This window comes from Dermacentor variabilis, chromosome 5 (genome assembly GCF_050947875.1).
Source record: "Dermacentor variabilis isolate Ectoservices chromosome 5, ASM5094787v1, whole genome shotgun sequence".
Lineage (NCBI taxonomy): Eukaryota > Metazoa > Arthropoda > Arachnida > Ixodida > Ixodidae > Dermacentor > Dermacentor variabilis.
The window spans coordinates 179,158,173-179,170,755 of NC_134572.1; positions in this window are offsets into that span (position 1 = coordinate 179,158,173).

Sequence of the window (12,583 nt, forward strand, 5' to 3'; positions counted from 1 at the left end):
GCTCCCCACTTCTGTGAGATAACTTTCAGAGTAGGTTTGTGGTTGTTGGACAGAAAGCCTGATCGATTATTTTTAATTCATGCCGTTCACATGTCATTGTGTCTTAACGCTGCCCGGAAAAAGCGCTCGTGAAACCAGATCTATTTATCAAAGCTTATCTTAGTAAAGTGGTATTGCCTTCAGCCAAGAATATATGAGGCAAACAGTAATACCATGACGTGGATAGCTGGATGTCTTGATACGACCGCGTGTGTGCGCATAACAAATGGAATGGCGCAGCTAAGCTGACTAACGTATCTTGAGTCACTAATGTCTGATTCCGGAATAATGAATCCAACTTTTTCACCTGGACAGCATTTACGAATTGTTTCAAAGAAGTCTTCGGTCGCCCTGCTGTGCGCAAGCTTCGCGCGGAACAACGTTTGCATGCTGGCGTTTCGCCAAAAGGTTGGAAACTTCACCAGCTATATTGAAGACGTAGTGTGCCTTTGCCGGCTGATTATTCCGGCTATGCCCGACAATGAAAAGATAAAGAGTGTCATGAAGGGCATAGAGGATGACGCATTCCAAATAGTTTTGGCGAAAAATCCTGAAACGGTTTACCAGGTCATTACGCTGTGCCAGTGCTACGACGAGCTCCGCACGGAACGCCTTACTACGCACCGAGCTGCCGTGCCGGACGACACAGTTTTGGCCTTAACCGTTAGTTCCAGTGATGCTCGCATCCACTCCCCTTTCCTCGACCAAACCAAAGAATTCGTTCGCGAGGAAATCGCGCACCAACAGTCGCTGCTGCCTGCTACCGAGTCGTCTGAGTCCCCTTTGTCCCCGGAGCTCTAACGGGTCATACATGAACAAGTCAGCGAAGCACTACCTGTCGCTAATCGGCCGCCTCCAGTGCCGCTTGAGCTCGCGTATGCTGCCGTCGTCGCCAGTCCAAGAACTCCGCTTGAAGTTGCCCACTACACGCGGACAAGCGGATTCTACGCCTCGCCTGCAGCAGCTGCGAACCGCTTGCCCTGAAGCGGCTTCACAGCCCTACGCCCGACTCAGCATTGTGCACCCCCAATCAAGGCCCCCTGTTCACAATCCATGGCGTACTCAAGACAACAGGCCGATCTGCTTCGCGTGTGGCTTTGCTGGCCACGTAGCACGGTTCTGCCGCCAGCGGGGACGGTATCCTCCCGAGATTGCGTGACTACAAGGGAATGCTGCCGACTTCAAGTCCCGCTATGCTCCACCAGTTCTGCACTTCGCTCCCTTCTCTCCTGTTCCACAAAGCTTCAACACTCATCGATCTCCATTTCCTCGTCAACGTTCCTTGTCACCCATCGTCTGTCGCCGTCCAGCTGAGGAGCAAAACTAAAAGGCGCAGTCCCGGAGACAAGAACTGCGATATCTTCGAAGTGCTCAAGCCCTCGCTTATTCCTTGCGAACGTCATTGAATTTCTTACCTAAAGTATCATCGTTCACGCGCTTGTCGACGCGGGTGTCGGAGTGTACGTGATTGCGACCAGCTTCGCCGTACGCTCCGAAAAGTCCAGACGCCGTTTTCTGCCATTTCGCTACGTACAGCAAGCTCTGAGCCAATTGAGCCTGTAGGAACATGCACCGTCAGTGTCGCCACACAAGGCAGTTTATACGACATTGTATTTGTTGTTTTTCTGCGCTGCTCCCATGCCATTATTCTAGGATGGGACTTCCTCTCATCTCACCACGCAGTTATTGATTGCGCCAGTGCAGCACTTGCGCTTACCCCTTTTTGCAGCAGTTTTTCTGAAGATTTGCCTCTATCTCCTGCTCCAGTGTACATCGCTGCTGATACTGATGTCCCTCCCTTCCCTTCCGACCTTGTGCCCGTTTCCTGTGCTGCTTTCTACGCTTACGCAGTACTTTTCACGCCGTGTAAACTTGCTGCAAGCCTTCATTCCTTCTTGCTTCCCGTCATCTCTTCTGCCTTCCTTCCCTTTCGCCAGGGCTCCAGCGCACTTTACGTTTCGAATCCGTTTTCGTGTCCATCAAGCTTGCATCATGGCGAGTGCGTCGGTTTTTAAGACTAATTGTACACGAGCTCTATCTACGATGTACCTGATGACTCGAGTTCTCGTCAGGTTGCCGCCATGGCTCTTCCTGTCTCTGCGTCTGCGCCTGCATGTGACAGAACGTTTGCTCGGTATATTGATCCCAACCTCACCCCGAATAAGCGCGTGCAGATTGTCGCCCTCCTTAACCGATTTCGAACTTCTTTCGACTTCCAACAACAATGTTTACGACGTCCCACCACAGTCGTTCACCACATCGACACTGGAAGCCATGCGCCTCTGCGCCAACGTCCGTACCATGCGCTCGGGACGGAGCGCCGTGTCACCTACGAGCGCGTAGGCGACATGCTCCAACGCGACGTGATACAGCCATCACACAATCCATGAGCCTGTCCGGAAGTGCTGGTCAAAAATAAAGATGGAATAATTTATTTTTGTATGGACTATCGAATACTCGACAAGGTAACCCGAAAGATGTGTATCCTCTTCCCCGTATCGACGATGAACTGCACTGCCTCCTAGGCACTGAATATTTTTCGTCCTTATACTTACAATCCGGTTATTGGAAAGTCTCAGTAGCTGAGGCAGATCGCTCGAAAGCGGCATTCGTTACGCCGGGCAGCTTCGGGGCCTCAAATTACAGACGTGCCTTTGTTATCTCGATGACATTGGCATATTTTCCGCGCGCTTTTTTTCTCAACTGCTCCGACGCAAACGCGTGCCCACTTGTCTCGCCTATGCTTGACTCCAGCTGAACTTAAAGAAGTGTTGCTTCGCCGCCCGGCCGCTAGTCATCCTTGGCCGCGTTGTTTCGAAAGATGGTGAGCTCCCATATCCAAACAAACTCCAAGCTGTGGCCTAATTCCCACAAACCAAAGACTATAAAAGAACTTCGCAGCTTTATCGCATTATGCTCATACTTTCGCTGTTTCATCCGCAATTTCGCCACCATAATAATGCCTTTGGCGCAGCTACTCTTGGGTAACTACGGCTTCTCGGCCTCGCCGCAAGTTTGTGATGCCGCATTCATGAGGCTGGGCAGTCTCCTAAGCTCAGCCGCTATCATCTGACATTTTGACTCAAGCTCACCGACAGAAATACACATGGATGCCAGTGGAGTCGGCATGGGCGCTGTTCTTGCACAATGAAAGGCTGGTTTCGATGAGTACGACCTTGCCTTCGCTAGCCGCGCACTCACGAAAGTGGAAGCAAACTATTCCGTTAAAGAAAAAGAATGCCGGGCTATCATTTGGGACATAAATAAGTTTGGTCCTTACCCCTACGGCCTCCCATTAGACGTCATAACTGAGCACCATGCACTCAGCTGGCTGTCGTCCATGTAAGATCCTTCAGGTCGCCTCGCTGAATGGGCGCTCCGCCTCCAAACATACGATATCCGAGTGTTGTACCGCTCTGGCCGTAAACATTCGGACGCGGATGCCTTGTCTCGCTCCCCAGTGTCAGGCCAGCCCAATTATCAGAAAGTAAGAATATGCGAGTCCTCCCTCACGGCCACGGACATGCTCTCGGAGCAGCAGAAAGATCAATGGATTGTTTCTATGCTGGCTTTTCTGTCACACCCATCAGCGCCTTCTCCTGACCATGCATTGCGTCGCAAAGTACACCACTTCGCCGTTCGTGACGGGCTCCTATACCGGCGTAACTGCCACTAAGACAGTCGCAAATGGCTACTCATGGTTCCTCGGTATTTGCGTTAGGACATATGTGCAGCGTTTCACGATGACTCGCAATGGGCACATGCGGAAGTACTAAAACATACGCGCGCCTGCAGGTCCGTTATTACTGGCGTGGGATGTACCGCATCGTCCACGAAAAAGTTCGCTCCTGCCTTGCTTGCCAACGCTCTCCACTGCAACCACTGCTCCACTGCGACCATATCCTTGCCCAGGAAGTGCCCAGGAAGTTCGCCTCCACCCAACGCATCTGCGCGTGATGTTGCCTCGTTACTTCTGCGTAACATCATACTTCGTCATGGAGCCCCCAGAGAACTGCTGGGCGACAGAGGCCACGTGTTTTTCTCTGACGTTATAGAAGCCCTGCTCAAGGAGTGGCACGCAATTCACCGTACCAATAATGCACACCACCCGCAAAACAATGGGATGACTGAGCGCTTTAACCGCCTTCTTGTTGACATGTTAGCCATGTACGTCGCATCCGACCAGACCAATTCGGACCGCGTTCTACCCTTCGTTACGTACGCTAGCTTATAATACCGCCGCAGAGACCACTACGGTATCTTCCGCGGTCTTTCGTCTTTACGGACTCGAGCCTTCCTACACAGTGAATCAATGAATACCATCTTTCCGTATCGCCCCGACCCAACGGAGGCTACTACCTTCTCCGGAACTGATGTACTCGCGCAAAAGTGCCGAAAGCTTGCCCTTCCGTTTCCTTAGAAAAATCAGCAGCGGTAGAAGCACCTTCGGGATATTTCCGCCTCTCCTGCACCCTATGCCCCTTACTGACTAGTCTGGCTTTGGGTTCGCGCTGCCAGCCCTGGAGCTTCATTCAGACTTGCTTCCAATTACCAGGGTCTCTACCGGCCGTGTGGTCAGTCAAACGTCTACTGTGAACCGTTTGGTAGAACCCCTTGAGCCGCCTTCGAATAAACGCCGTCGAGGGCGCGAAATCGTGCACCTTCAGCCGCTAAAGCCGTACTTCGATCCGTCTGTGCTATCCTGTCCGTAGGTTGGCGGTACGGCGCCTCTTCTTCAGGGAGATCACTGTACTGGAGAAGAATGAACAGCATGCACTACTTCGAGAAAAAGACGACGATAACGAGATGTTCGAAGCCTTTTGCCTGTGTTGCCTCAGGTGTGTGACTTCTCACTGCGGTGCACTACTCTATGAGGGTTTCATCAAGTTAACCAGAACACCTCATGATAATATATATGTGTGTGTGTGTGTTTCGCAATACACCTGCCTTGCAATAATGCAGTCCAGGAGGACGTACTGCTATAAAGAAACATAAATAATACACCGCAGTCAACACGCGTAGCTCAGTTGCCCATTGAAGATGGCGGAAGAATAAAGACAGGAAATATGACAGCTGTTAAGAAAGTAATTAATAACTGGGGAGAAGTGGAGTTCTCTGGCTGGAGCTGGTCAAGCGAGCATCGTGTTCCTTTGTGTCCTTTGTGAGAATTCACAGGCGTGCCAAGATAACATTTTTACTTAATGTTAGACAAGCACTTCAGCTTAAGTGAATGGTCTCGTTCAAATGGTATTGCCTAATTTTGTGGCATTCCTACTTCATAACGTCGGAAACCTTCCAAGTAACCAACTGAAAGTTACAAAAACAAATTAAATGTTTTTATTCGGGTGCGTTTTTTCTTTTCTGCCTTCTGTGCGGTAAATTTTTTTTTACACACGTTGATAGTTTTACACACACACGTTTTACACACGTTGAGGCGATCTCCTCAAAGGAACGCTTAATTCTTGTGCTGAGTTCCCATTACTCTTTCCATATTGTAAATTGTGCCCGCAAGCTCAGCGGAAAAATAAAATTGTATAAAGGGAAGAAAATGGGACCCTATAACGTAAAGCTCTTTCAATGTGTTTGATTGCAAGCTCTTGACGTCAAATTTACGTAACCGTCGGCGCAAGCATCAGTTGGTAACCCGCTGCGTTGTTTGAACAGGCCAATGAAACGCTCTGCTTGTCTATTGCAGCTGACTCTTGTTTGCTTTCAAAGTGAGAAGCATTGCCTAGCTTGATGAGGTTTTCATATCTGATTGGATAACAAGAGACGAGGAGCACACTCAAGCGAGAATGTTCCAGTGGGGCTGGGCTGGCTGAGTGAAAGAAAGTAACCGGTCTACCAGGCTAGTGCCGGCGTCGGCGATTGAACCTCTTCTCCTTGCTTAGCTGTCAGTGGCTGCTAGAAATCGCAGCGCCGTACAACGAAATAATGAAAATGCTGCTAAAGCGAATCCTCAGCGAAGGAAAGTTGGCAGAGTGATGTAGTACACGTGCTGAAAGGGTTCGACAACGCTATGCTGGCACGTGAAAATTTTTTGTCATACCCAAATAAATCCCTCCTTCTTTCAGATCCGGGTAGCCAGTGCCAGAGCAATGGACAGAGCAGTCTCCGGCTATTCGAAAAAAAATCAGTTTTGATCAGCATATTAATGCAAAACTCCACTGCGTTTACGTCACTTTCAAGTGGTAAGTTCTTGCGGTTTTGTGACGCCGCGCGTCAAGAAGGCGAACAGGGCGCCGGTTATCCAGCATGTACCATATGCATTACATGGCCCGCACAGCTCCAGTTTTTCCTCTCAATGCCAAATAGAATATCGCCTACACCCGTTTTCTCCACAGTTCTCACCGCTGCACGTCTTTCTGTCTCTTAACGTTAAGGCTAACATTCTTAATTGAATTCTTGGGTTTTAAGTGGCAAAAGCACGATACGATTATGAGGGACGCTAAAGTGATGAAATTCCGGCTTAAGTTTGACTACCTGGAGGTCTTTAACGTACACCCGATGCACTGTGCACGGCTGCTTTTGCGTTTTAGCGCTATCGAAATGCGGCGGCCACGGCAATAACATTTTTCGTCCCATCGGCCCACTTGGCGATCCTTAATTTCTTCTCAAGCTTTTTTTATTAAGCTCTATCTCGCTGCTGTATGCGTTAATACCGCTAAAATGCAATGATTGTAAACCTTGATTCAATTACAATTGTTCTCTGGTGTTGGATTTGTGCGATGAACAGAACCTCAGTGTAGTTAACATGGAGAATAAGTGTCATAGACACGTTACATGGCAATGCTGAAACAGGTAATAATGTATCGACTACACCTCGGTCTCAGAAATGGCCTATGAACGGTTAGAGCAAATGTTCGTAGACGAGCACGGTAAAGATAGTCTGGGCAGCGATCATGAACGTTCTACCTTAATATTTCGGAGAAATTGTAATGTAAAACATGAAGCAATAGCATCAAAATTTCTAAAAATGAATGAAAAACAAATAACAGACTGAAAGAAACATAGAGAAGAAAATTCTGCCGTTTACAACAGTCTGGGAATATAAGGAACTGTTAGACGTTATGCAGCAGGAGATAAGAGAGACCCGGCACAAAAAATGATTTGATTGAAAAGCGGAGCAATGCTTGTATTATTCCTAGCGTGTCTTGCACCTTTAGCCCGCTTCTTTGGCTTGAGATTCCCTTCATGAGGTGTGTGAGTTGCGAAAGGGTGCACTCTAGTCTCGGTAGGCTGGTAGCTCCCGATGCGTCCTCGTCAATGTAAGTCCAAGTATTTGTATAGTGTCGATTTTCGGGATCAGCCGCATCACATACGGCACGCCGTACCTGGCTTTACAGAACGCTGCAATAGAAAAGCTCAACATAATGGATAAGGAAGGCAATCATAGTCGCTCTACGAGTACCCCCCTCCCCATGGCCACCACTACACGTCTCCTTACGATGGGCGTTCACAACACGTGGCAAGAGCTCATCGAAGCGCACAAATACAGCCAACTGGAATGACTATCTCACGCCCACCGGCAGTGCAGTACACCGACACCTGAACTACAGTGAGACGTACGTCGCAGACACGTACATGAAAGAGTGTATCCCACAGGGCGTTCGAGAGTGCATTTGCATGGCACGTGTCCAGCGCAACATGCATCCCATATACTACAAGGGTAGAACACAAGCTAGAGCCTGTCTTTTACTTGTTGTCTTCCAGGCGCGGACGTTGAAGACCAACGACTACTCGTCTCCACGGCCAACAGTGCAGTCCAAGCGAGAGGGTTGCTGGACTAAGGAGCCTTCCCACCTTAGGGTGATACCGGGCCTCGCTCGGGACACTTTCGAATAATAAACGTTTCTTTCTCTCTCTCTCTTTCTATGACTGGACAGCGTAAACCGCCTGAGTGGTAGAAAATAAAATAAAGTAAGCTATAGAAGAGCGTAAGCAGGGGTCTAGCGATCATTTAGAAGCCAAAAAGTTCGTGTTACACGAAGAAGTGCTGCTTAGATGAAAAAGATAATACCGAGAAAAGGGTGCCGAGTGAGCTCATGTAAGCAAAAATTTGGTGCACAAATGAAGCTTGGGCACATTACATTTGCAGAAGAGACAAAGGCGCACCGAAGAGATTCTGGAACCACGAAAGAGCACACGGAGCTCCAACTAAGAACTTGCAAACGGCTTTAAGGAATGAAGAGGGTGACACCTACGAGAGAGACGATGTGCTGTGATACATCGCAGACGTTATTAATCATAACTCCGGCACGAAATAAAAGGTACTTCAGACTCAAACAGATGAGACAGACACAATAGAGAAGCCTGAGAGATCAAAGTTTAGCATATAAGTCTTTCATTGGAAAAAGCAAAAGAAAATGTCCGGAATAACACGGAAGTAGGACTGGATGAAATCCCAATACAGCTAACATAATACCTTGGTACAGAAAGCAAGGCGCGCTGCAGGGACCATAGGATGGTAAGAACTCAAATTAGGCTAGACTTGAGGAGGGAACGGAAGAAACTGGTACATAAGAAGCCGATCAATGAGTTAGCGGTAAGAGGGAAAATAGAGGAATTCCGGATCAAGCTACAGAACAGGTATTCGGCCTTAACTCAGGAAGAGGACCTTAGTGTTGAAGATATGAACTACAATATAACGGGCATCATTAAGGAGTCTGCTATAGAAGTCAGTAGTAACTCCGTTAGACAGGATTCCAGTAAGCTATCGCAGAAGACGAAAAATCTGATCAAGAAACGCCAATGTATGAAAGCCTCTAACTCTACAGCTAGAATAGAACTGGCAGAATTTTCCAAGTTAATCAACAAGCATAAGGAACATAAGGAAGTATAATATGGATAGAATTGAACGTGCTCTGAGGAACAGAGGAAGCCTAAACGTAGTGAAGAAGAAACTAGGAATAGGCAAGAATCAGATGTATGCGTTAAGAGGCAAAGCCGGCACTATCATTACTAATATGGATGAGATAGTTGAAGTGGCTGAGGATTTCTATAGAGATTTGTACAGTACCAGTGACACCCACGACAATAATGGAAGAGACAATAGTCTAGAGGAATTTGAAATTCCACAAGTAACGCCGGAAGAAGTAAAGAAAGCCTTTGGAGCTATGCAAATGGGGAAGGCAGCTGGGGAGGATCAGGTAACAGCAGATTTGTTGAAGGATGGTGGGCAGATTGTTTTAGAAAACTGGCCCCCCTGTATACGCAATGCCTCATGACTTCGAGCGTACCGTAATCTTGGAAGAACGCTAACATAATACTAATCCATAAGAAAGGGGACTCCAAATACTTGAAAAATTATAGTCCGATCAGCTTACTGTCCTTTGCCTACAAAGTATTTACTAAGGTAATCGCAAATAGAATCAGGAACACCTCAGACTTCTGTCAACCAAAGGACCAGACAGTATTCCGTAAAGGCAACTCAACTATAGACCATATTAACGCTATCGATCAGGTGATAGAGAAATGTGCGAAATATAACCAACCCTTATATATAGCTTTCATTGATTACGAGAAAGCGTTTGATTGAGTCAAAACCTCAGCAGTTATAGAGGCATTACGTAATCAGGGTGTGGACGAGCCGTATGTAAGTATACTGAAAGATATCTATAGCGACTCCACAGCCACCGTAGTCCTCAATAAAGCAAGCAAAAAAATCCCAATAAAGAAAGGCGTCAGGCAGGGAGATACGATATCTCCAATGCTATTCACAGCGTGTTTACAGGAGGTATTCAGAGACCTGGATTGGGAAGAATTGGGGATAAAAGTTAACGGAGAATACCTGAGTAACTTGCGATTCGCTGATGATATTGCCTTGCTTAGTAACTCAGGGGACCAACTGCAATGCATGCTCACTGACCTGGAGAGGCAAAGCCGAAGGGTGGGTCTAAAAATTAATCTGCAGAAAACTAAAGTAACGTTTAACAGTCTCGTAAGAGAACAGCAATTTACAATAGGTAGCGAGGCACTGGAAGTGGTAAGAGAATACATCTACTTAGGACAGGTCGTGACCGCAAATCCGGATCTTGAGACTGAAATAATTCGAAGAATAAGAATGGGCTGGGGTGCGTTTGGCAGGCATTTTCAGACCATGAACAACAGGTTGCCCTTATCCCTCAAGAGAAAAGTGTGTAACAGCTGTGTCTTGACAGTATTCACGTACAGGGCCGAAGCCAGGAGGCTTACAAAAAGGGTTCTACTTAAATTGAGGACGACGCAACGAGCTATGGAAAGAAGAATGATAGGTGTAACGTTAAGGGATAAGAAAAGAGCAGATTGGGTGAGGGAAAAAACGCGAGTAAATGACATCTTATCTGAAATAAAAAAAAAGAAAAAAGAAATGGGCGTGGGCCGGACATGTAATGAGGAGGGAAGATAACCGATGGTCATTGAGGATTACGGACTGGATTCCAAGGGAACGGAAGCGTAGCAGAGGGCGGCAGCAAGTTGGGTGGGCGGATGAGATTAAGAAGTTTGCACGGACAACATGGCCACACTTACTACATGAACGGGGTAGTTGGAGAAGTATGGGAGAGGCCTTTTCCTTGAAGTGGGTGTAACCAGGCTGCTGCTGCTGCTGCTGATGATGATGATGACAGAAAGCAAGGCAGTAGAGTAAGTGATTAGAATGAAGAAGATTTAGGTGGGATGGTGTGAAAGTAAGAAGAACCTCATCTGGAAAGGCAAAGGTGTTAGGGATAGGACGACCTCTTACAGGTAAGTTGCAGTACCCTCGGTGATATTAATAATAGCAATGACAACCATAAAATTGGAACTGTAGGAGTAGGCGAAAAAAATGATGTACTGGGGGAACTGCAAGATGGGTTCAGGCCAGGTAGAAGCTTAGAGGATAATGTCTCTGTACTAACTGAATGCATAGAGATTTCAGTATCTCAGAATAGACTTTTATCAATAGCATTTCTAGATATTTAAGGAGCCTATGGCAACGTAGACAGGGAACTGTTATGGGATATCTTTTAAAGCACGAAGGCATAGAGGACGATTTCTTCGAGCAGCTGAGGGACATGTATAGAGACAACCAAGTACAAGTTGTACGGGAAGGTCAAAAAGTAATGAAGTGGTGGAAATTCACTAGAGCTAAAACAAAGATGTCCTCTGTCTCCGTTGTTGTTCACGCTTCATGTTAAGGCCATAGAAAGACTACTGGAATACAACAACTTAGTGTTTAATTGATTCTACATGCATAATGGACAAGTGGTGCAACAGAAGCTCCATCGAATTATCTATGAGGATGATATAATCCTACTAGCGGACAATAAAGGAGATTTACAGACGCTTGCGTCTATTTGTAGCAACGCAACGGCAAATCTGGGTCTCAAGGTGAGCACAAAAAAATTGGGATTATCGTCACTATTGAAGAGACATGTAATTACGTGGAGTCAGTTAAACCGGAAATCATACCCATAGATACCTCGGCGCATACATAAACAAGAAAGACTTAAGCGCTCACCAAGAGAATCTGAAAATAAAGGGTAAGCGGAGTGCTGGAATAACGAAACACAGAGCACTGTGAGGCCACGATAAGTATGAGGTCCTGCGGGGAATCTAGAAAGGAGTAATGATGCCAGCACTACCTTTCTCAAATGTCGTTCTATGCTTAAATTTGGATAGCTTGTCGTGGTTGGAAGCTAACCACATATCGGTAGGTCGATTGGCTTTGAAAGCCCACGGCACAACCACAAATGAGGCAGTGCAGGGGGACGAGTTGGGCCTCTTTTGAAGTTAGACAAGCACAGAGCAAATTAGTTTTGAAGAAAGTCTCAGGAACATGGATGAAAATAAATGTGCAGCTAAAGTGCGCATGTATCTGTACTTTAAAAGTATGGACACAAAATGGAGAAATAGGTAAAGAAAATTGGCAACCAAGTACAGCGCAACTGAAGCTGTAAATAGGCAACCAGGAGTCATCAGAAAGAAAGTCAGAGAAATAGAGAGAGTGAGTTAATTGGATACAAAGAAGGGGAACAAATAGGATCATGGAGATTTACAGGAATGAGAAGGAAGAAATCAGAAGGAAAAAAAACTAGGATAGCACAAAGGGCAATATCTTGCTATTTGAGGCTCTAGTAGATTTTGTAAGGACAAAAACACAACGGAGTTAATATTCTGAAGTAAATGAGGAATGTATATGCTGTAGGAAAAATCCGGAGACCGCTCAGCACATCCTAATGGAATACGAAGGGGCTCACCTGGGGAGAACCGTAGGTGGCCTATACTTTTCAGAAGCGCTTGAGTTTAAAGTGGAGAGAAGCGTCAACTGGTCACAGTCGAGATAAGCAAGCGACGGTTAGAGTATTGGAGGGGAAAAGCAGGGAAGATATTGATAGTCCCGGATCTCTCACAGTCATAGCGAGCCATGCAACGTACCTTTTGAAGAAAAAAAAGAAAACATCAAGTAAATATATGCAAAATACTAGATAAAATATATCTAGCATACCTGAATAAATCAAGCAGGCTAGGTGACAATCTGTCCCCGTGCCGTTTCAGAGGCAATGTCATTACATTATCATCATCA